Raw genomic sequence first — 22,171 nt, 5'->3', positions numbered from 1 at the left:
GCTGGCCAGGCTTCCCCCTGCTCAGGTGGGCAGGCGATGCAGCATGGTCCTGTTTGGTTCCAGGGAGGAGTTGTTCTAACAGTGTTGGTGACTAGGGCTGGGGTACCATGGTGGGCACCCTGTTCACCCCATCCCCAGCACCCACAGCACTCCTGCCCACCCCCTGGCACATGCGCACAACCCCTCCAGTGTGTGTGCCCACCCTGAGTGCCATGAACTCATGCAACACTGCTGCCCTGGGGTCACCCAAATGTAGATGATCTCTGTGGTCCCACCCTTAGGTCTGCATACTCGAGTCAAATAGCTCCATCCTTAGGTCACAAAAGTTGGCAACTGCGGACACAGAATGAGAAAGCAAAAGAACACATATATTACATCAGTGGAAATGGCAAAGATGTTTAAAAAAGAAAATAACAGATGCTGGAGATGTAAAGAAAAGGAAGGTACATTTTATCATATGTGGTGGGAATGCAAATGCATTAAAAATATTGGGAAATGATATATAATGAATTGAAAAAAAGTTTAAAACGAACTTTGGTAAGCATCCTGAAGCATTTCTACAAGGTATCTCAAATCAAGAACTGCCAAAAGAAAAATGGACATTATTTATGTAGGCTACAACAGTGGCAAGAATCTTGATTGCACAATACTGGAAGATGGAAGAAATGCCATCAAAAGAACAATGGCAAGAAAAATTGATGAACTATGCAGAATTGGCTAAGCTAACAGATAATTTAAGAGAGAAGGACAAAAAGGACTTCAAAAGGGTTTGGGAACCATTTACAGTTTATTTGCAGAAACAACAAAATGGACTGGACTCACTGGCAGGGTTTGAATAAACACTCACAACTTTATTATAGTAACAGACATTTTAGAGAATGATAAGGGAATTTACTTTGATACAAAGCAGGACACAATAAACAAAACCAAATAACTCAGTAGAGGGGGAGTTGGGGGAAGTCCGAAGGAGGAGAGGGAGAACATTTTTATATATTTTGATGAATGAGATTTGCATCTTTATTTGTAATAAAACCCAATAAATATTTAATAAAAAGAGAGAGAAAGCAAAAGAACACAGATGAATATAACAGAGAATACAATATGCTGCTGATGACTCAGACAAGAGAGAGGAATGAATCCTTGTGCCAGATTGCAAGTGTGTGTGAAAAAAGAAGATCCAGTTAGTGGAATGCCTATACCTCTCTGCTTTCCTAACCTTTAGTTTGAATATTGAGTAAAAAACTGGGGGGGGGGGGTTAAAAAAAAAAGTCTTCAAGGTATGTAACTAATAGCCAAGGTCTTGGCATTTTAAACCCCAGTTAGGGGAATAACAGCATACAGAGTCTTGGTTTTTGAAAAGCCCGTGGAGGTAAGCTGGTGTTTTAGCACCAAAAGGTCAAATTTTAAAGAATTCTGAGTTCTAGACACTGCTGCAGAAATAAAAGTCATGTAGATTTGTAGTGAACTTACCTGAACACAGAAACTGGAGAAGAAAGGCAGTTTGCTGTTGATTTGCATGTCAGAGAGACGATTAGTGTGAAGCACAGCTGATTGCTTACAATTATGGGGAAAATGGGACTTTAGTTAATGCTGACATTTAGCTCTTGCCGTGGATTGTGTTTTAGGGATGACACAAATGGGGGACTGAAGTGGCCAAGCTGGAAATCTTTGCAAAATCACACCTAAACCCAGACTCTTGAAAACAACAGCAACACACAAATGGTTGGGGTAATATTTTCCCACTCCAAGCTACCATATTTTTCGCTCCATAAGACACACTTTTTTCTTCTTAAAAAGTTAGGGGAAATGTCTGTGCATCTTATGGAGCGAATGCGTGGTCCCTGGAGCCGAATTGCCCAGGGGCAAAAAGCAGATCATCCTTTTTTTCTTTTTCTTTTTTGAAAGAGGGAAGTGGGTGTTGAAAGGAAGCAGCTGATTGGCAAGCAATCGGGAGGGAGATAAGGGACGCGATAAAGGAGGCTGCCTGGGAGGGGGGAGCTAAAAGCCCATAGATTCTCAGGAATTTTGCATTGCGTCACCCCAAATTCACCATCAGATCACATAGCATGTCCATGGCTACAGCCTGCACCAAACCACACACCCACTGTTGTGTGGGGCCGCAATGGCACAAAAACATGGTTACAAAGCATGGATCCACATGGATCCTCAGGATTTTTGCACTGGGCTACCCCAAACTCACCGTCAAATCACGTCTGTGGCCACAGCATGAACCACAAAAATCATACATCTACTGTTTCGTTCAGAATATTTGTTTTCTTATTTTCCTTCTCTATAAACTGGGTGTGTCTTATGGTCAGGTGCATCTTATGGGGTGAAAAATACGGTAAATTCCAATGCTTCTCAGGATAATAAGACGTCTCAAAACAGCCCATGTGCCTTGTGTCAGAGGCCTTCTTCCCTGGATCAGTTTTTGTTTGAAAAACCATGGGACTCGCCCCCCCCCCTTTAATTCTAGATCATTAAATTTTGCTGGGGCAGAAGAAGGCACACCAGTCACAAAATCAATAGATTTTTTTGTGACGTTTAGTGTTCCAGACTCTTTCTGCTTTTCAAAAATTAAACTCTGTCAGGACATTTAAAACTGCAGATTATTATTACATTATAGCCTGGCAGAGTAGCCCAACCCTTCTTTGTGCTAAGCTAGAGAAGGATTGAATTGGGCAGAGGTGCTCATTCAGCTTTGGCAAGCACTATGAATAGGGACAAATGTTGTTCATCCATTGAAACATTCACTCACTCACTCAAATTCTGTTTTATTAATGTGTGATGTTTGGCTATGCTTAATTGGGGCCAAAGTAACGAAGCCATTTCATAGTGAAGACAGTACATTCTTTCCGTCATTCAGAATAGGTGAAAGATTTGTCTCTATTCATATTGCTCCTCTTCCCCAATATTGCTAGGGAGCGGGGATTTCTCTATTTGCATGAATATTTTGCACATAGAGTTTCTGGTTTGGGCTCAATCCTTCCCAAAAGACAGCCGTTAAGAAAAACAAAACTTTGCAGAGTAGTCTCACATCTTCTTAGGTTGCCTCATGGTTTATGCCCTCATGATTTTTAAAGGTGGCTGAGGAAGTTTGGGGTTGGAGTAGGTTGCAGGTACACTTTTTAACGCTGTGTTGTATTTAATGTACCCTTAAGTGGATCATTCTGTCAGAGCAAGGATTCTTCCTCAACACAATGGAATAGTTTCCCCCTCTGATCATTTTTTGGGGGAATCCTGCAACATGTTTAAGTGTTTGCTCTGCTAACTATACAATGGAATCTACTCTGGATCACTACTGAGTAGAATTCCATGACATCAAGATGGCGGGCTGAATGTTTCAAAGCTGCAATGCAAGGCATGGCTTCAATTGGAATCCCTCATCCACTGACACACAGCTCTACCTTCCTTCCCTACCACACACTTTCCAAACTCTCCTTCTCACACAGACTTCACTAATACTCTGAACTGAATGGCCTGAGTGTTTTCACACCCTGCAGACAAAAATAAAAGTGCTGGCATCAACTGAACTCAACTTACAATATGGCGGAGTCTGTTTGAGTCAGCTTGTAATATTTCTTCATTAGAGCTCTTCTGCTCCCTCTCCTTACATGTCGGGGGGGGAATATTAGTGCTATAAAATATATATGGTACTGTGTGTTAGTAAGCACTGCAGAGTTCCAAATTCACTTCAGACTCCCCAAAGGCTCGATAAATGTAATCACCTCACAATAGAAGTCACCTCCCACACATCCCACCATCTAAAAGAAGAATTGCTATTTGCCCAAGGTACTTGCAGATCAAAAAGAACTGCTCATCGAGTCTAAATAGAGAATTGCCAGGTTGATTCAAAAGAATAATTGGGAAAGGTCTTTTGAATGCATGGCCAGAAAGTGCTTAAGTGTAGGGGTGTAAGAAGGCATTGATTTCCTTTCATGATCAATATTCAGTGCTGTTTCCATTCCACTGCAATTCAGTTTCTGCCAAATACTGCATTATTTACCTCTCTGGCTGTTACTGAATGAAAGTTATATGAGTTGTGCAAATGACTTATTTGTGTAACTTGCATTCATTTCAATGTAAAGGAAATGTCAAACAATACAGACAAGTAGTTATTATGTTATTGTTTGCTGACATAAAAACAGCCACAGTGATGTGAATGAATCACATTTGCTTGCCTGATTTCTCATGCTGACCAGAGATGGACATGCAAACTGCAGCAATTTAGGAACATGGGATGCTATTTATACTGAGTTAGATCAGTCATGCGCTTAACTCAGTCTTGTCTACAATGACTGGCAGTGACACTCCAAGATTATACACAGGATTCTCTTTCGGCCATACCTGAAGATTCCAGGGATCAAACCTGAGGCCTTTTGCGACAGCCCAACCTGAGTGGAACAGAGACAGTAATGTTTTACCCATATGATTGCAAAATAACCTTAACTTACTACACAGAATCCACTTATTTTCTTGTATGGGGCCCCAAGCAAGACCAGCATTTGGCTAATTTGATATTTTCTATTATGCGGCTCACAGCCATTGCCTGATACCCTTCCAATATTTTCACCTCTATGTTCTGTGGAATACAATCCAGCACTTTTTAAAGTATGTTCCTAGTCATATTGATTATGGAGCAGGTGATGTGTTACCATCCACCTTGTGAACTTCCCCTCTGAAACTATTTTGAGGAGAAAGAGATCCAATTTCATACTAGTTATATGGATGCTTCAGAAGGAGTACACAGTAATTTTGGCTTCCATGCCACACCATTCTCTATATAAAAGTTTTCTTAGTATCTTCATAGTATACACACACATGGGAAAAGGGAGGGAGGGGCAGAGAGAGAGAGAGAGAGAGAGAGAGAGAGAGAGAGATTAATAAAAATCAAAAATATGTAATAGAAATATTAACTATCAACTTTTTGATTAAAAGTTAATTGCAAAATCAGTAAAGATGGGAATGGGCACAGGAAGAGGTGCAGGTTCAGAGAGGCATTTTAGAATTTATTGGGATATGAGTACCAGCACCTAACTTTTTACAGCAACAAAAACCAGTTTCTCATCCCTCTTCCCTTCATCTTCAATCCCATGGGAGCTGCTTTTCAAGTGATGAATCCCAGCTGCATAATTCCTTTTTTTTAAAAAAAATAATTTTTATTAAGTTTTCCATTTAACAATCCAATCATATCACATTAATTATTCCAAATTATACCAATACATATCTTAAAGTCCAAATATTTTGCCAAATTATATATTTTTGTTGGGGGTTCCCATGTTTTGAGTTCAGTAAGGGTCCAGTCATCTCATATTTCTGCTGCTTTTAGTGTTCACCAGTCCCATCTTTCAATCTTCTTGTTGTTATCCTTTTTCTTCTTAATAGCCTCTGAGTTGTTTCCACAGTCGAGTTAAAGTAAGCAATGTTATGCTTCTGTGTGAACTTTGTAAGGCTCTCCCTTTTTTTAAAAGCTGGTAAGTCTTTTGTTTGCAATAAATTCTCACACGCTGATCCCCCAGCTGCATAATTCTCATGAATTCTCAGTCATGCGATCCCACATGGATGCAGCCAGGGGCATTGCTGGGTACTCAGAAGACTCAAAGCACAGGCCAATGCCCACAAAATGCATATGCTACCATCTTTCCCCAAAAGTAAGACATCCCCCGAAAATAAGACCTACTTACAGTCTTGCCTCTTGTTGTAATATAAGGCACCCCCCCATAATAAGACCTTCCCAGTAATAAGGCCTCCCCCGAACATAAGGCCTCCCTGGAATATAAGGCCCCTGAAGCTACCATAAGGCGTCTGACTCCTCTGGACCGTAGCGGCAAGCGCCACTACGCAGCTCACTGATTGGCCGCAGCACAGCCGCAGCTGTTCAGACAGTGCCAGGTCTCTTTAAATCAGAGAGCCCGTGCCACCGCCAAGACTGCCGCCTGCTGCACACAGAGTCTGGTTGACTCACAATTAGACAATAAATGCGTACCGTATTCTTCTTCATGGAAAAATAAGACACCCCCTGAAAATAAGACCTAGCGCATCTTTGGGAGCAAAAATGAATATAAGACCCTGTCTTATTTTCGGGGGGGAGGGGTAATTTATATGTATAGATACAAATTTAGCCCTTTGAGCAAATGAAGATGCTAGGTGCCTGGGGCTTCACCAGCATGGCATTTTTCAGGCACATCTGCCTTTCAGGCAAAGTGACGGTGGTGGGAGGGGGAGGCTGGGCACTAACGGGGGGGGGGGGGGAATGTGGATGCCTGAGCCCCCAGGGCCCCCTGGAGTTGGCACCCTTGGTGAACAGATGGGAAGCTCTCAAGGCAAAATGGCTAGCTCTGGGGGAAGCAGTCTTATATAGGTTTTCCCAGTGCTTCTCTTCTAGAAAAAAAATGTGCTGGTACTGCATACCATGGAATACCCCCAGAGAAAAAAGCACTGGGCTCTCTCCTCCCCTTTGCAAAGGCTCACGGGACAGCTTTTTCCCATGAACCCACCACACAAACAAGATGCTGGGCAAAACCTTGCCCAGTATTTTGTTGCAATCTATGGGCCACAGTGCCGGGCACTTTTTGGGCACAGAACAAGTCTTGTATTGTGTAAAATTGCATATAAAATGTGTGTGCAATAAGATGCGAACAGTGGGGGTTTTTTGTGGCGACTCAAGCTAAATTTAAGATTGGGAAAATGTGGAAGTGGGAGAAAGTGAAATTGGCAGACTATTCATCCCTAACTGGCACCCAGTCCCTTTTCTTTTGGTGGTGGTGGTCATTTATGACCCCTCCACTACAGACATGCAAAGGTCTGATTACTCATATAGAGAGAGAAGAGCATGCATACTGAGCCTCTATCCAAGCACATCATAAAGGGTGCCTGATGTGCTGTTCCTGCTGAAGAGAGTACATACAATTGCTCCATCCCAAGAGAACCACACTTGAGAGCCAGTGTGGTGTAGTGGTTAAGAGCGGTGGACTCGTAATCTGGTGAACCGGGTTCGATTCCCCGTTCCTCCACATGCAGCTGCTGGGTGACCTTGGGCCAGTCACACTTCTCTGAAGTCTCTCAGCCCCACTCACCTCACAGTGTATTTGTTGTGGGGGACGAAGGGAAAGGAGAATGTTAGCCGCTTTGAGATTCCTTCGGGTAGTGATAAAGCAGGATATCAAATCCAAACTCTTCATCTTCTTTAGCATAAGTGTTGTCAATATACATGTTATAATAAATTTGGTCCAATATTTTGCATCCAGGTTGTAAAACTAGGGCAAGTCCCTTTTTATAAGAGATGTAGCAGTCCAGATTTGCTCAGGACCTCTTCGGCAATAAATATTTTAATGGACTCTCTTCTGCAATGAGTTTGAGCTGTCATTTTGCAGCAGAATTTCATTCCAAGACTTTTCCCAAGAGAGGATGAGTTGCAGAACATATGATTTTCAGAACAGACTTCGGCTTCCATTAGTTTGAAATAATGTGCTGGGCGGGATCAAGCAAAGGTAGCAACCTTAGGGACATTCCTCTTTCCCATCCTGTACACATAGCTGCTGTCACATGGGAACTGCTTTTCCATGATCTTATTACACAAGGGAAAGGAGAAAAATAAATGGGCTTCATCATTCATTTGTGGATCCTCACTATTGGGATTGCAGCACAGAGAAGTGAATTTTAGGAAAGGGCCAGATGGCTTTTCTGCCCTGTTTCTGAAGCCACAAATCCTTATAGCTCTTTGCAATGCCAGTCAGATGTACACAACAGGATCAATATAACCTCTGAGCTTTGATCTGGAAGAACAATGTCATCTCAAAAAAAAAAAAAAAAAAGGTAGGGGAAGAGGCAGTGTTTCCATTTCTATATGGAAATCTAATGGTTCAACGGTATGGACGGCAAAAAGCCAAACACGTCCGTGTGGCAAATTCTTATTAAGTGTAACCTTTAAATCTGCTGAGACGGTAGGTTGCAGCAATAGATTTATTATCTGGGGTGTATGTGTGTCTTTAAAATAAATAAATGTTGTGATAAGCTTAAATTTCTCCTGCAACAAACTGATGCAATCCAGGAGGGAGACAATGATCCATCTGAGAATTCTTTGCCTGATGAATTAGAGGCTTCCTCAAGCAGAACAGATCATAATAATCAAAATTATAAATCACCAAAGTGCATTCCTTCCCTGACAGGGAAATGTACTGCACAAGAGGTCCTCTTAATTCAGCATAATAAGGTCCGCAGCACCCTCTGTGCCTTGTGTAGCCACACACTCTGAGCCACTTGTTTTTTATGACACTTTTCTCTATGCTAATCACCTAATTCGACATGCCACTGAATGAATTTACTGCCAATAAAAGCTGCCGAGCACCTTGGTAATGGTGGCAGGGAGCTCATTCTACATCCTTCCAGATTTGACGTCATCTGCTGGTCTGTGCTAACCTCACACAATGTCACCTCGGACAGCACCAAGTTGGCATTGCCCATAATAAGAAGGGATAAGGGTATTATTCTGTGCATCATTTTGCTATTAAAGGAATCCACATATTTTGTCTTAACTCAAGGCTTAGGGTTAAAATTATATGCTATATCCTGGGGGAGGGACATCTCTTTCATAAGACCCACACTTGAAAAAAAGGGATTGAAAACAAGATAAACTGTCATGCTATAGTCTACACACAATACAGGAAAGACAGGAATAGCACTGTAGTTCGATGCAGTTAAAAGGGGGTGGGAAATAGACTCCTATCTCTTTAGTGCTACAGTGACATCGCTGCTTTCATGGCTTCAAGAAGCTGTCAACTTTCAACAACAGAACCTGGGAAATGAAAGAAAAGTTGCACTAGAAGATCACTAACAGGGCTGTCTCAATTGTCTTGTAACCCAACTTCTGAAAACAGTGCTTAGCTGTGTGGTGGTTCCAAGGTCACCATAAATCCTGAACTTGAAACAGATCAATATATTCTGCTCAGAGTGTAGAGATTTATATGAAAGCATTTTTAAAGGAAAGCAAAATTTGACACGAGTGATTTGAAACTCAGGCCAACAAGCACCAATTTATGTTTTTAAAACATTTAGACTACTATAAAGTTCATAAAGGTGACCATTATAATGTCAGTTATGCCTTCAAGGATAAGATTTATACAAGGTGTGTTTCCTCGGGGAAAAGTTATACATTCAGACAAATCAGGTTTTACCCAGTTTTCAGGGGATTGTCTCAAATGGAAATAGCTTCAGTATAGGATGGATTCAGTACAAAGCATTGGTTGAATCTTAACCCATATTGCTGGTCTTTCCATGTTCTACCATACCAGTAAGCCGTGGTCCAGCAAGAAACTACACTGGCATGCCATTGGGGGGGGGGTAAATTCAGTTCTTTTTGCATTTAAAGGCGAACCTACCAGATTTTCACTTTCTTAAACTGAAACCTAGCCAACCTTTGAAATTTGCACTTGTCTGAATTTTGCAATGCAATACTCCATTTAAGTGCTGTGTACAAAACTGCCTCAAGTATGGTAAAATGTGCATAAAAATGCATATAAGTCACACACACACACACACACAAACACACACACACACACACACACACACACCCCTACTCTAATCTAGTATGAAAAACATGAGAAACATGAGCTGCTCTGACAGATGAGTGCTTTGGTACTCGAACGACCTATGAGCAACTAGAGAACCTCAATAGTTTATATTGTGTGTAAGTGCAAAGGAAGAAGAAGAAGAAGAGTTTGGATTTGATATTCTGCTTTATCACTACCCGAAGGAGTCTCAAAGCAGCTAGCATTCTCCTTTCCCTTCCTCCCCCACAACAAACACTCTGTGAGGTGAGTGAGGCTGAGAGACTTCAAAGAAGTGTGACTGGCCCAAGGTCACTCAGCAGCATGTGGAGGAGCGGGGAATCGAACCCAGTTCACCAGATTATGAGTCTACCGCTCTTAACCACTACACCACACTGGCAGACAGCAGTGACTTTGGGGAAGGGCTACGGCTCAGAGCCAGAGCACATGGGATTGCCAGACTGGGAAAGACTCCCACCATAACCCCTGGGGAAATGCTACCTACCAGTCAGTGTAGCTGACTGGGCTTCAGGAACTGATGCTCTGCTTCCATATAGGAGAGTTTCCTGTGCTCCTATTATCATGTTGTATTCTTGAGTGCACAAGCAGCTGGCAGAGCTGCCATTCCAGTCAGAACCTTCCCTGGAGCCACCTACCTCAGCTTTGATGTTGTTGGCATTCACTGCACAAGCAACAGTCCAACATTTGTCTCTTCACCATGTGCTCGAGAGAGCAGTGTTATTTGCTTGTGACATTTCCTGGTTTTGTCTACAGATAGAAGGCAGCTTCAGGACTTTAAAAAATATTCCTCATTAGCTTTAGAATAAACTCCCCAGAGAGACACCAGACACCATTCAGCAAACCAAACCTACCTGGACCAGCTTCTTTCTTTCTTTCTTTCTTTCTTTCTTTCTTTCTTTCTTTCTTTCTTTCTTTCTCTCCCTCCCTCTCCCTCTCCCTCTCCCTCTCCCTCTCCCTCTCCCTCTCCCTCTCCCTCTCCCTCTCCCCTCTTTCTCGAGTTTATTCTTCATTCATATGAGATATGGTGGCCACTAAGAAATAGTTAGGATTGATTCCCAGTCTAATTTAAGCTAGCATCATATGTGACACCACACCTTTTTAAAAATGGTTCTGCAGAGTCCCACTTACATAACTACAGGACAACTGCCAGGCCTTCACCACATACTCCCTCTGCTGCCTCCACCTTGATTTGCACACAATACTTCTGTTGATGCAACCTAGAATAGCATTAGTTTCTCCCCCCCCCCCCCGCTGCACCACACTGTTGACTTGTGATCTATTAGGACCCCTAGATTCTTTTCACTTGTACTACTGGTAATCCAGGTGTCCCCCATCTTAAACTGGTGCAGCTGTTTTTTCCTGCCTGTGTAGAACCTTACATTTGTCCCTATTGAAATTCATTTTGTTATTTTCGGCTCAGTTCTCCAATCTGTTAAGGTCACTTTGCGTCATAATTCTGTCTTCGGTGGCATTAGCTATCTCTCCCAGTTTAGTGTCATCTGAAAAGTTGATGAGCATTCCCTCAATTCCTTCATCTAAGTCACTTATACAGACACTGAACAACAACCCACCCAGGACAGAACCCTGCAGCACCCCACTTGTCATTTTTTCCCAGGACTATGAGAAGCCATTAGAGATCACTCTTTGGGTTTGGTCAGTCAACCACCTAACAGTTAACTTGTCTAGTCCACATTTTACCAGCTTCTCCACAAAAGTATCATGGGCTACTTTGTCAAAAGAATGGCTGAAATCAAGATACATTACATCCACAGCATTCCCCTGATCCACCAAGCTTGTAACTATATCAGAAAAGAAAAGGGGGGCCGCTAGGGGCGCATTGGAAGATGGTCAACAATACCATCTCTCCGGCTCACACGAGGTAATTAAGAGGCTGATATGGGAGTATGCAGCCTCCCTTGTTACCCCAAGGGAATTTTGGAACACTGCCTCACCTGCGGTTGCCATAAATGACCCCTGAGTTCGAAAGAAGGGGGTGAGGGCACAAGGCACATAGCACTTGTGTGGGGCAGCTCTCCCTGACGCTGTCTCTGATCACGCGGCCTGGTTGCAGGAGCTCAAAATAAACAATTAGAGAGAAGCAAATGCATATATTTTGAGTGAAGAACAGGAGTTAAGACTGCTATTTAAAGTGACCTCTGTGAAGTGGAGCGACAGGTTGGATTCAACAGGAATAAATCAAGAAGAAGATATATCAAAGGGTTGGTATGTCGGAACAGGACGGAACGGGGGGGGCTTTTCTTTTTTTTACTTTATGTGATTACCTAACAATCCCCCCCCCCAAGAAGAATTGTTGCAATTACTGATTATAAGCGGGATGATTAAGAACTGTGTGGAAATGAATTATTAATCAAAGACATGGCTTGTGTAATATCTGGATAGGAATGAAAGGCCTTTGGAATGATGCACTAATAAAAAGAGTCTCGTTAAGAAGCAGGCCTGGCTGAAGGTTTTACAATCGAGGGGGAGGATGGATTTGTTATTATATCGGACTGTGAGTTTGACCTGACAGAACCCCCTAAGAAAATTGAGGAGAGACTGACAGGCCTGCGAAGACTAATGGGCAGACTTTAAGAATGCTTTGTACGGAAGTGTTGAAATGGCATCTGTCTGTCTGAATATGGCTCTTGGAGGGATGGAAAATTCACACAGGATATAACAACATTTGTTTTCAACCCGCTTGTGGACACTATCAGAGGTCACAAAGAAAGGAATATATGATAACAACAAGAAGATGAGGAAAATAATAAAGTGAAGATTGGACAGAACTGTGAATATTATTTGGACAGAACTGTGAAAATTAAAGCAGCAGCAAGAGAGATGTTTGGATCCCTTTCGGAGCTCGAAGCATGGGTACCCCCAACAAAAATTTAAAAATTTGGCTTTGTAATTTGGAATTAATGTGATTTGATTGGTTTGTTAATAAAAATTATATTTTAAAAAAATATCAGAAAAGAAAAGTGCTTCTGAGCCATAGTATCTTCTAAAGTTTTTTTTCCTGGCTCAGATCTCCTATGAAATCTGGAACGGCAATGCACAAAGTGCTCAACTCTAACTGAGGAATTCAGGAGCTAATAAGTGTAACCAATATTAGTTGTGCATTCTTCACTTGATGTAAAACCTCATTTATGTCCAGTAGGGGGGAAAAAATCTTTTCATTATCACCCAACAAACTACAATACAAACCTGTCATATTTTAAAACAATGTTACACATTTTGATGATGTAGACTTTGGGGAAATCCAACAGGCTGTGATTACTTTGGACCAAAGGAAAAAGAGAGAGAAAAGGTGGACTGGATGGAGAAATATTGATTATAGTTTTGTCATAGTATTTCAGTTAGTTTATACATTGCGTTTTGGGTTCCTTCTCTGTTTTCAAAGGTGGGAACAGGGGGGAAGGAAAATGTGTTTATATCATTGCATTTCTAAATGGATTTTCTACCATTTAACTATAGCCATGACAATAAACTTCTCTGACACAACATGAATTAACCAGTGCTCAGAACTTGGCTCTTCAAGACTTCATTCAAGTGGTGGGAGAAGTGTTTCATATGAAGATTTAAATTCTGAAGCCATTTTCACAAGACTAGCTCCCAAATCAATTCCAACCCACCCCCCATGTTCCCAAATTGAACAATCTTTTGCAGTTTGAACTTATTTAGGAACAACCTCACATAACATTTTCTGCAGAACTTGAAATACACTTTTCCACCACCACAAGTACTTTTATTTGAGCTCAATAAGCTTCTGAATTATTTGAAATATGGCAACACAAAGAGGAAAATGAAGCTGAAGCTGAGCGTGGGCATGTAGCTCTTACTGATGTTTTGGCACCCCAATTTATTCTGGTCTCAGAGGGCAGTGTTCGAATGAAGTATGCCATTTGAGTGGGGCTTTTCCATTTATATCAATAGCTTCATACTGCTGGCAAAAAGGTTACTTTGGCTCCACCCTGTAATTCATCCATAGCGCCCTGCTAGATAGGTTGGCAAGTGAGATAAACATATCCATTTAGACTATAGATCAAAGGTAATTCAGCTCTACTTATATGCTAGAACAGGTCAGACTACCAGTGGTTACTGCAGCTTGGTCATCCAGCATCTCCCCATCATCCTGTTGCAATTTTTGCCAGTAGAAAACTTTTGCTCAAAGAAAGACATTGATGCTGCTCCAACGTTCCAACTTCTCCCAAAACCTCCTTGCTAGTGAAGTACCCAAGTGCTTTTCAGATCGACAAGATGATGATGATGATTTATTACTTATACTCCGCCCATCTGGCTGGGCCTCCCCAGCCACTCTGGGCGGCTCCCAACAGAATATTAAAAACACGATAAAATATCAAACATTAAAAACTTTCCTAAACAGGGTTGCATTCAGATGTCTTCTGAAAGTCAGATAGTTGTTTATTTCCTTAACATCTGGCAGGAGGGCGTTCCACGGGGTGGGCAACACTACCAAGAAGGCCCTCTGCTTGGTTCCCTGTAACCTCACTTCTCACAGTGAGGGAACCACCAAAAGGCCCTCGGTGGTAGACCTCAGTGTCCGGCCTGAATGATGGGGGTGGAGACTCTCCTTCAGGTATACTGGACCGAGGCCTTTTAGGGCTTTAGAGGTCAGCACCAACACTTAGAATTGTGCTTGGAAATGCACTGGGAGCCAATGTAGGTTTTTCAGGTCCCGTGTTATATGGTCTCAGCAGCCACTCCCAGTCACCAGTCTAGCTGCCGCATTCTGGATTCACTGTAGTTTCCGAGTCATTAGATAGAACTGATGAGAGACTATGGGGTTTTGTAGATGTACTACAGATGTACTATGGGGTTTTGTAGATGTCTACAGATGTACTAAATCCATCTAGTTCATCAGTGCTGTGTGGTTAATTATTTTGTAGGGAAAAGTTAGGAACGGTTAGGGTCAGAGGTGCCAGTTTGCGAGGGCAATTGGGGGGGACTGACACCGCAACGCCCTGACACCACATGCATAAGCATGTCACCTCCCTCCCTAAGCTGGTCAGAAGCTTCCTGGGCTTTGGGAAGGAGACACCAGGCATTCATACTGTAATAATCTAATTTACCAGAAACATTTAGGGGACTAGCCTAGTCCCCCTAGTCCACTGACTGCACGCAACTGTAGTTAATCATTTGTCATTCTTAGTCTTCAGCCCACGCTAGAAAGCTACTTCTGCCCCAATGCCTGTGTGACATTTCAGCCAACCTTCCTTCACAGATATTGGAGCAGCAGAACACCTTTATTTCCCGAGTCAATCAAATGTTCATGTTCAACAGTATTCTGTGACAGCGCCTCCATTCATCTGACTCAGGTGCACACAATACAATAACTGGCAGGAGGGAGAGGTGTGTGATCCCCCTAACCATTCCCTTGCTGCCATAGGACACTAATGCACTTGGCAAAAAGCAGGATGTTCCTTTGTCAGAGACAAGTAGCAATTATTAGAACTCTCATTGGCAGCCATTCTGGTTCATGATTTATAGATTACGCACACAGCTTCCTCCTCATCTATTGTGCACCTGTGTATCATTTGGCCTCCTGAAGGAGAAACCCATCTTCCAAATTGGAGGATAATGACCACTGAAACCTATGCTCCATAACCCTGTTTGGCATTTTCACAGCAATCCAAAATAGGATTTTTTTTTTTTAAAAAAAGATCTTATTACATGTTCGATTAGTATTCTTCTCTTTGTTACTATACATCTGTAGCTATTAAATATACGTTGATGTTGACTAAAAGTATCATAGCTCCATTCTCTAATGTTCAAATTGTTTCTTAGTGACAGTGTCAGGAACCTGGCCCCCAGAGCACAGCAGAAGAGTCAGTCACAGAAATGCGAGCAAAGGGCCTACTCTGCATCTGAGACCTGTTTGTTAGAGTTTAGAGAGGACAGCCCAGCCCCTCTCCTTCCCAGGGAAGAAGCAGTTAGCTCCCAAGGAGAGGAAGAGTTGGAAGTCAGCCCGAGCGTTGCCAAGCAACCAGCAGACAAACCAGAGGCTGAGGCTGTGTCTTCGGGGAGTCGGAAGGATACAGGCCAGTCGTTCAGCCCCCAAATTAGGAGACAGGAGAAGCTCAGAGAACAACGGAAGGGAAGGAGAAGGTGGGATTTTGGCATTCTTCCTGTCGGGGGAGGGATGATGAGTCATACTGAGCAACTACTGTTAACAAGAGCAGGCGGCAGGGCCAGGCTCTGGATGTGCTTCTTCTTGTATTTAAACTCACATGAAACTGACGGAGAGTCGTTGCTGCTTATTAGGCCGCTTGCTTGCCAGAGATCGTTATAGATAGGTGAGGTCCTTGCAGACTGTAGGCAGGCAAATGTTGTCCCCATCTTCAGAAATGGAAAAAAGAAGAAAACCCGACTGGTGAGGCATCATACCCAGGCTGCCACTGGAAGCTCTATGACCTGTCTGCTCCACACTTGGCTTCTGGACAGAGACTTCCACCTAGAGCCCTCTAATGGGGTACCCCATGTACATACCTGCTCTGCAGTCAGTGTGATGCACCCCTTCACCCAAGACCTACATGACTAAAATGCCACCCAATGCCTTACCTGCCTAAAGTTGCGACATTTTGCTACAAAGAAGGCAAAACCTCCAAGCGGGCCTAATATATTTCCAGGTAAATTCCTTCCCTGGTCTGAATATGGCAACCACTGGGAAGCAATAGCAAAGTAAAAGCAGAGTACACAGGAAGCAAAACAAGGTTAAATTAATGCAAACAGCATGAAGAGAGGAAGGGAAGGAGGGTTTGTTCTTTGGCCAACTGCGCTGCAAGTGCTGGGTGCAGTTGGCTTTTGTCCCCAGTTGGAGGACCAGAGTGAGAACTTCTGTGCCCAGGTCCACCAATCAGGCTCTGCCCCCCTTGGCAACCCATGATTGGGCAATTCAAACTTTAAGCCTTGGCAGGCTATACTAGGGATTTTACAATGGCCAGCTGGTGGACATGACTCCTTGTTACCAGGGAAATGGAGGGCAGCCTACGACGGGCTTCAGACACTGCCTACCTGGAGCAGGACAAGCAGCCATTTTCTACCCCTAAGGGTTTGAAATTTTGGAGAAGAAGATTTCTGGTGCATGGTATAAACCCAGCTCACCAATTTGCATTGTTCTTTTCAGCGTTTGTGTGGGAAGTCTGCATATGCACATTTTTTCATTGCTCTCCTTCTATTCTTCATCCACACATTTTATAAAGAATATGCTCTAGTAGTGCTGCACTGTTCCTGTCCTTTTACTCATTTATCAAACTGGGTCGTAATTAGCACAAACAAGCTCTCCCTGTTCCTCAGGACAAACTGTCTGTGATCTCTCAAAGGCACTGCACTTTGACAGACATAGACCTGAGTGGTTTATTGGGAGAAAGCCATGCAGCCTTTTGAACGGGAACCAATCCCCACATTTGAGACAGGGAAATCACAAAAGGGATGAAAGCTCTTGGCAGGATTAGGGCATAGCTCTGAAACATGGAAAGAGCATATTTGATACAGTGGAACACGGATCTCCTTACATCAGAAAGGCAACTCACTTTTAAAAAATCTTGTTTAGTTATTATTATTTTGTCAAAATAAAAAAAAATAAAATTATATATGAACAGAGTAGCAAAAAGAGAGAGAGAGCAGAGCAGAGCTGAGATGATAGATAGATAGATTAGATAGATTAGATAGATAGATAGATAGATAGATAGATGATATAGAATGAAAAAGGATGTGCCATCCAATCTTATCCATGTTTATTTGGAAATCAGTAGCCTAGTTCCTCCCAAGGTGAGGGGAAGTGGACAAAGCTTATTCTGGCAGGGTAACTTACTCTATGGTATTAACCCCTGCATGCATTAATTAGACTTAAGCATGATGGTTATAATAGGCTGGTTATTACACAAGAGGCACACTTTAGCTTCTGCCACCAACCAGGTGACCTACAGCTGCATCCGAGGAAGAACATCATTGAAAACTGAAGATCAACCTAATCTCATCCATTACATAAATCCAGTGATTATTGCTCTCCCTGCCAGTTATTATTATTTCTTTGCATCATGTATATTAGAGTGTAAGCCTATAGTCAGGGTCTGTCTTATCATTCAAATATAAATATTATCATTTATATATAGATAAAATATTTTAAATACCTTATAAAATAATAAAAATATAAGGGTTGTATTCAGCTAATTTTGCTCAGAGTAGATGCATAGAAATTAATAGCCTGATTAATTTAGGCCCATAAATTTAACATCTATTCAGAGTAGACCTTTTGAATGCATCCCTAAATCTCTTACAAAGGTCCTTCCTTGTTAAATTCTTCAACAAATATTTCCAGGGCATTTTGACAGCTAGAAGAAACATTTCCAGGGCTTGCTTGTCCATGTGAGTTCACTGGTCATTTGGTTTTCTATTTTTCAGTGCCTGTTTTTTTGTTTTTTTTTTTACAATACAGTACCCATTATTTAGATAAGCTGGAATCATACAAACAGCTCTGTACCTACTGCCAAATTATAATACTCATCTGCATTTTTCATCAGAACTCCAAATTTTTGTAGTATAACGATGCAGTTTAACCAATCGGTCTCCTCTTTCTCCTGTCCAATTTGCATGTTTGCAAAAAAGAACATTCTATTCCACACAAGTGGTTGCCAGTCAAATAAGTAGGTTGCAGTTGCTCCTAGCAACTAGATTGACTAACGTAAATGCCATTCTGGGGTCTTTCTTCTACTACTTTCAACCTAATTTTGCTTGTTAGCAATCTCAGCAGCAAACCTAAAAGGTCAATGCCAGTGACATGGGCAATTCTCCATTGATTACAGGAGGTAATACACAAGCAGTTGAAAACAGCTTCAGCCAGAATAAGATTAACAGAAAATTCCTATGCAGACAATGGCATGTACCTTCCATGCTGATTGCAGGCAAGACATTCAAAAGAAACTCAGAGAAAACATTGAAATTAACTGGATTTCAGTAAGCAGCACCTTAATGAGAAGGCACTCAGCCCAAGACAACATGACCAGTTAGGGATGGTCAGAGCTGGAGTCCAATAACTTCTGGAAGCATCATACCAGCTAACCCCCCTCCACCCCCCCCCAAAAAAAATGTGGGGTAGGAAATTTTCTGGTCCTTGGCTCCAAAACAAACAAACAAAAAAACTTGCTAAACCTAGAAAAGGATAGGGAGGGGCTACATGCAGCACATCATGTTGCAGATGCTCCAAGTGTCCTTATTTTCCAGGGGTGATCCTGGATTCACAGAAACCAACCTGGTTTATGATTTGATCCCAAAATATCCCGCTTTTCCTTAGGATGTCCCTATTTTCATCGGAGAAATGTAGGAGGGTATGGAGTTATGCGACCCCCGAGCCAAGGAGATAAGTAACTATACAACCTTTAGAAGACATCTCAAGGCAGCCCTGTATAGTTTTGTTATGTTTTTTATATATGTTGGAAGTCACACAGAGTGGCTGGTGCAACCCAGTCAGATGAGAGGGGTATAAATAATAAAATTATTACTATTATTACTATTATTGTTGTTGAGTAGGACATCCCTATTTTTGTTGGAGAAATGTTGGAGAGTATGTGTTTGCAGAAGATCTCAGGGTTTGTCCCTGTGAAGTCTAGTTAAAAGGCAATGATGATTGTGGTTCTCCAGCTGCTGTTGGACTCTAGTTCTCATCATCATTGATCCTTGGTCATGCTGGATGGAGTTGAATCCTACTAAAGGTCCACAAGTTCTCCATCCCTTAGTTAAAAAGGAAAGGAAAGGAAAGGAAAGAAACCAGTCAGCATGCACGGATGAGGGAGAAAATTTATTGCTTGCGTTCAATGGCAGACCTACTTACCGTATTTTTCGCTCTATAAGACGCACTTTCCCCCTCCTAAAAAGTAAGGGGAAATGTGTGTGCATCTTATGGAGCGAATGGAGGCTTCGCAGGCTATCCCAGAAGCCAGAGCAGCGAGAGGAAGCACTGCGGAGCCTTCATCCCGCTGTCCTGCGGAGGCTTCACTCAGCTATTCCTGGCTTTTGCAGGAGGTGGGAGAAGGGACAGAGCGTGCTGCTCTGTCCCATCCCCCACCTCTCAGAAAAGCCCCCAAGAGCTGCGCTCCCTTTAAAGAGCACGCGACTCTTGTGGGAGGTCGGGGAAAGCCAGGAGGCTTGCTTTTGCTGAAGACAGGAGAGCAAGCGACACCGATCCCGCTTGCTCTCCTGGCTTCAGGGACAACCTCACAAAGCCTTCTGAGTGAAGAGGAAGGAGTGCTCCCTCTTTGCTCAGGAGGCTTCTTATTTCTTGTTTTCCTCACCTAAAAAACTAGGTGCGTCTTATGGTCGGGTGCATCTTGTAGAGTGAAAAATACGGTTATTTTACTTCCTATAACAATATACAGACTGAAACACAGCTATGTCTTGAAATTCACATTTCTCTTAATTTTGAAATGCAAGTAACGTGTATAGTTGGGTACAGGGATGCATATATCAGGTTAAAGTGAAATAGCATACATTGCAAAAATGAGCATATTTCATTAAAAAAATGGATGCAGGGGGAACTGCATATTGGGGGTGTAAATTGAAATTAAACAGCTGATAAATTTTCATGAGGACTTACTTAAAAAAACTGAGGTGGAAATGTAAAGAACTGAACTTAAGAATGGGGGGGGATGAGAAACTGATAGAAACAAAAATTGACAAATATGGACATTTCTAAGAGCAGGTGGGATGCGGGTGGTGCTGTGGGTTAAACCACAGAGCCTAGGACTTGCCGATCAGAAGGTTGGCGGTTCGAATCCCCACGATGGGGTGAGCTCCTGTTGTTTGGTCCCTGCTCCTGCCAACCTAGAAGTTCAAAAGCATGTCAAAGTGCAAGTAGATAAATAGATACCGCTCCAGCGGGAAGGTAAACGGCGTCTCCGTGCGCTGCTCTGGTTTGCCAGAAGCAGCTTAGTCATGCTGGCCACATGACCCGGAAGCTGTACGCCGGCTCCCTCGGCCAATAAAGCGAGATGAGTGCCGCAACCCCAGAATTGGCCACGACTGGACCTAATGGTCAGGGGTCCCTTTACCTTTACCTAAGAGCAGGTGGTATGAGAGAGCCAGTGTGAATACCTTGGAGAGCAGCTAGGAGTCTGAGCAGATAATATTGATATAGGTGAGCCTTGTGTCTCTAGGACATTCTTTACCTTGTTCTACTCCCCACTATGACAAAACACTAACACAATGACACAAGTAGCAAACCAAAACAGCTGCCAGGTCGATTAGGGGAGCATTGCAGGGAAAGCCTCATGATGGCCCATCATTCTGCTGAGAGTCGGAGCAATTTAAAAGTTAATTAGGCTACTTAATTAAGTGCTCACATAACAGAGGAGATAAAGCAAATTAGCTGAACACTAGTAACAAAGGGAGATAGGTGCCTGAAGCTGAGTGAATGGCTACTCAGACAGACAGGTTAATAACAGAGAGGAGAGGAGTCAAACAGGTCTTTCTTCCTTCCATTTTTAAAGTGAGCCTTAATTCTGTTGGACATGAATTAAAAAGCCCTTTTCTAAAAAAAAAAAAAAAAAAGGTTATCAAAATGAAACAGGAAGAAGCAAATAGTGTCCCATTGAAGCAATTAATAGGGTTTGCAGGTAACCATCTTCCAACAAACAGCTACACACTTTCCCTTTTGTTCTCCTTGTAGCAAATGCTTTGATACATTTCTGAGGATACATTATCAGAGGACAAAATATCATCCTGCAATAGGAAAGAATTATTATACAGTCACAGCTCCAGTAAAAACAACCTAAAAGACAAAAATTACACAATATCTAACATGCATGGAGTTAAAATATATGGTACTTATATGTTAGGAACAGAAATGATTAAATTGATAAAAATCCCTTTAGAGCTCTTTGCAGCAGAAAAGAGAGCTCTACCAACTGTTTCTGTTGTGAATTTGCTTGTTTCAACCAATAAGTAGGCCAAATACCATCAGTCAATGGACACTTAAACTCAAGAGATGGCAATCAGGTGTTGTTGCTTTTTTTAAAAAAAAACCCTTTAATTACCATCACTTCCTCAAAAGAATAATAGCAACTGTATTTTGATGAGGGTTCTGAACACTCCCTCTTATGGTTCCCCGGCTTCCCTCCAAAGAATACACTTCCCTGGGGGAAGGGAATTACAATGAAATAAGTTTAAGTTGCAGATCTAAGATGCAGATATAAGCTTTCCATAATGTAAGTGTTGCAAGTCTGCAGTTAAGCGATCCCACAAAGAATTCTGGTTTGTATGGGGTGCAGAGCAGTAGATGACAGCAGCACCAATCCAGTCTATTGGAATGTGTCAAGTTGTATTTTCTTCCGCTGTCCAAAAATTATCCCCTAGTTTTAAGTAATGCTTACCACCCCTCTCACTGTGGGCAATAGCACTTGTAATCTTGTAAACATCTCACAACCAAGTCATTAACAGGCCCACAGGCCCAGCATGTGATACAGTCTTGGCAATCCATATTCAATAAGAAGCACTCTAATTAAAACAGAAAAGCTGTCTTTTGGAATCACACAGCCGTTTTAAGATATCAAAATGTCTAAAGGCCCATGATGGCAGGGGAGAAGGGGAGGGGG

General features: G+C 42.3%; 2 long non-coding RNA genes across 2 annotated transcripts in view; one reads left to right on the top strand and one right to left on the bottom strand.

Moving 5' to 3' along the window:
* LOC307214524 overlaps positions 1 to 22,171 on the top strand; it is a 296,482-nt gene that overhangs the window by 209,735 nt on the left and 64,576 nt on the right. The window lies entirely within an intron of this gene.
* Positions 15,432 to 22,171, bottom strand: part of LOC307214377 — a 33,723-nt gene continuing 26,983 nt past the window's right edge. Inside the window, exon 4 of the long non-coding RNA XR_013838007.1 lies at positions 15,432 to 15,923. This is a non-coding gene — a long non-coding RNA (uncharacterized lncRNA). The remainder of the gene's footprint in view (positions 15,924 to 22,171) is intronic.

Source organism: Podarcis cretensis (assembly GCF_951804945.1).
Source record: "Podarcis cretensis genome assembly, chromosome: 4".
Lineage (NCBI taxonomy): Eukaryota > Metazoa > Chordata > Lepidosauria > Squamata > Lacertidae > Podarcis > Podarcis cretensis.
The sequence above is the reverse complement of the archived record's forward strand: the minus strand, read 5'-3'. Positions and strand labels throughout refer to the sequence as shown.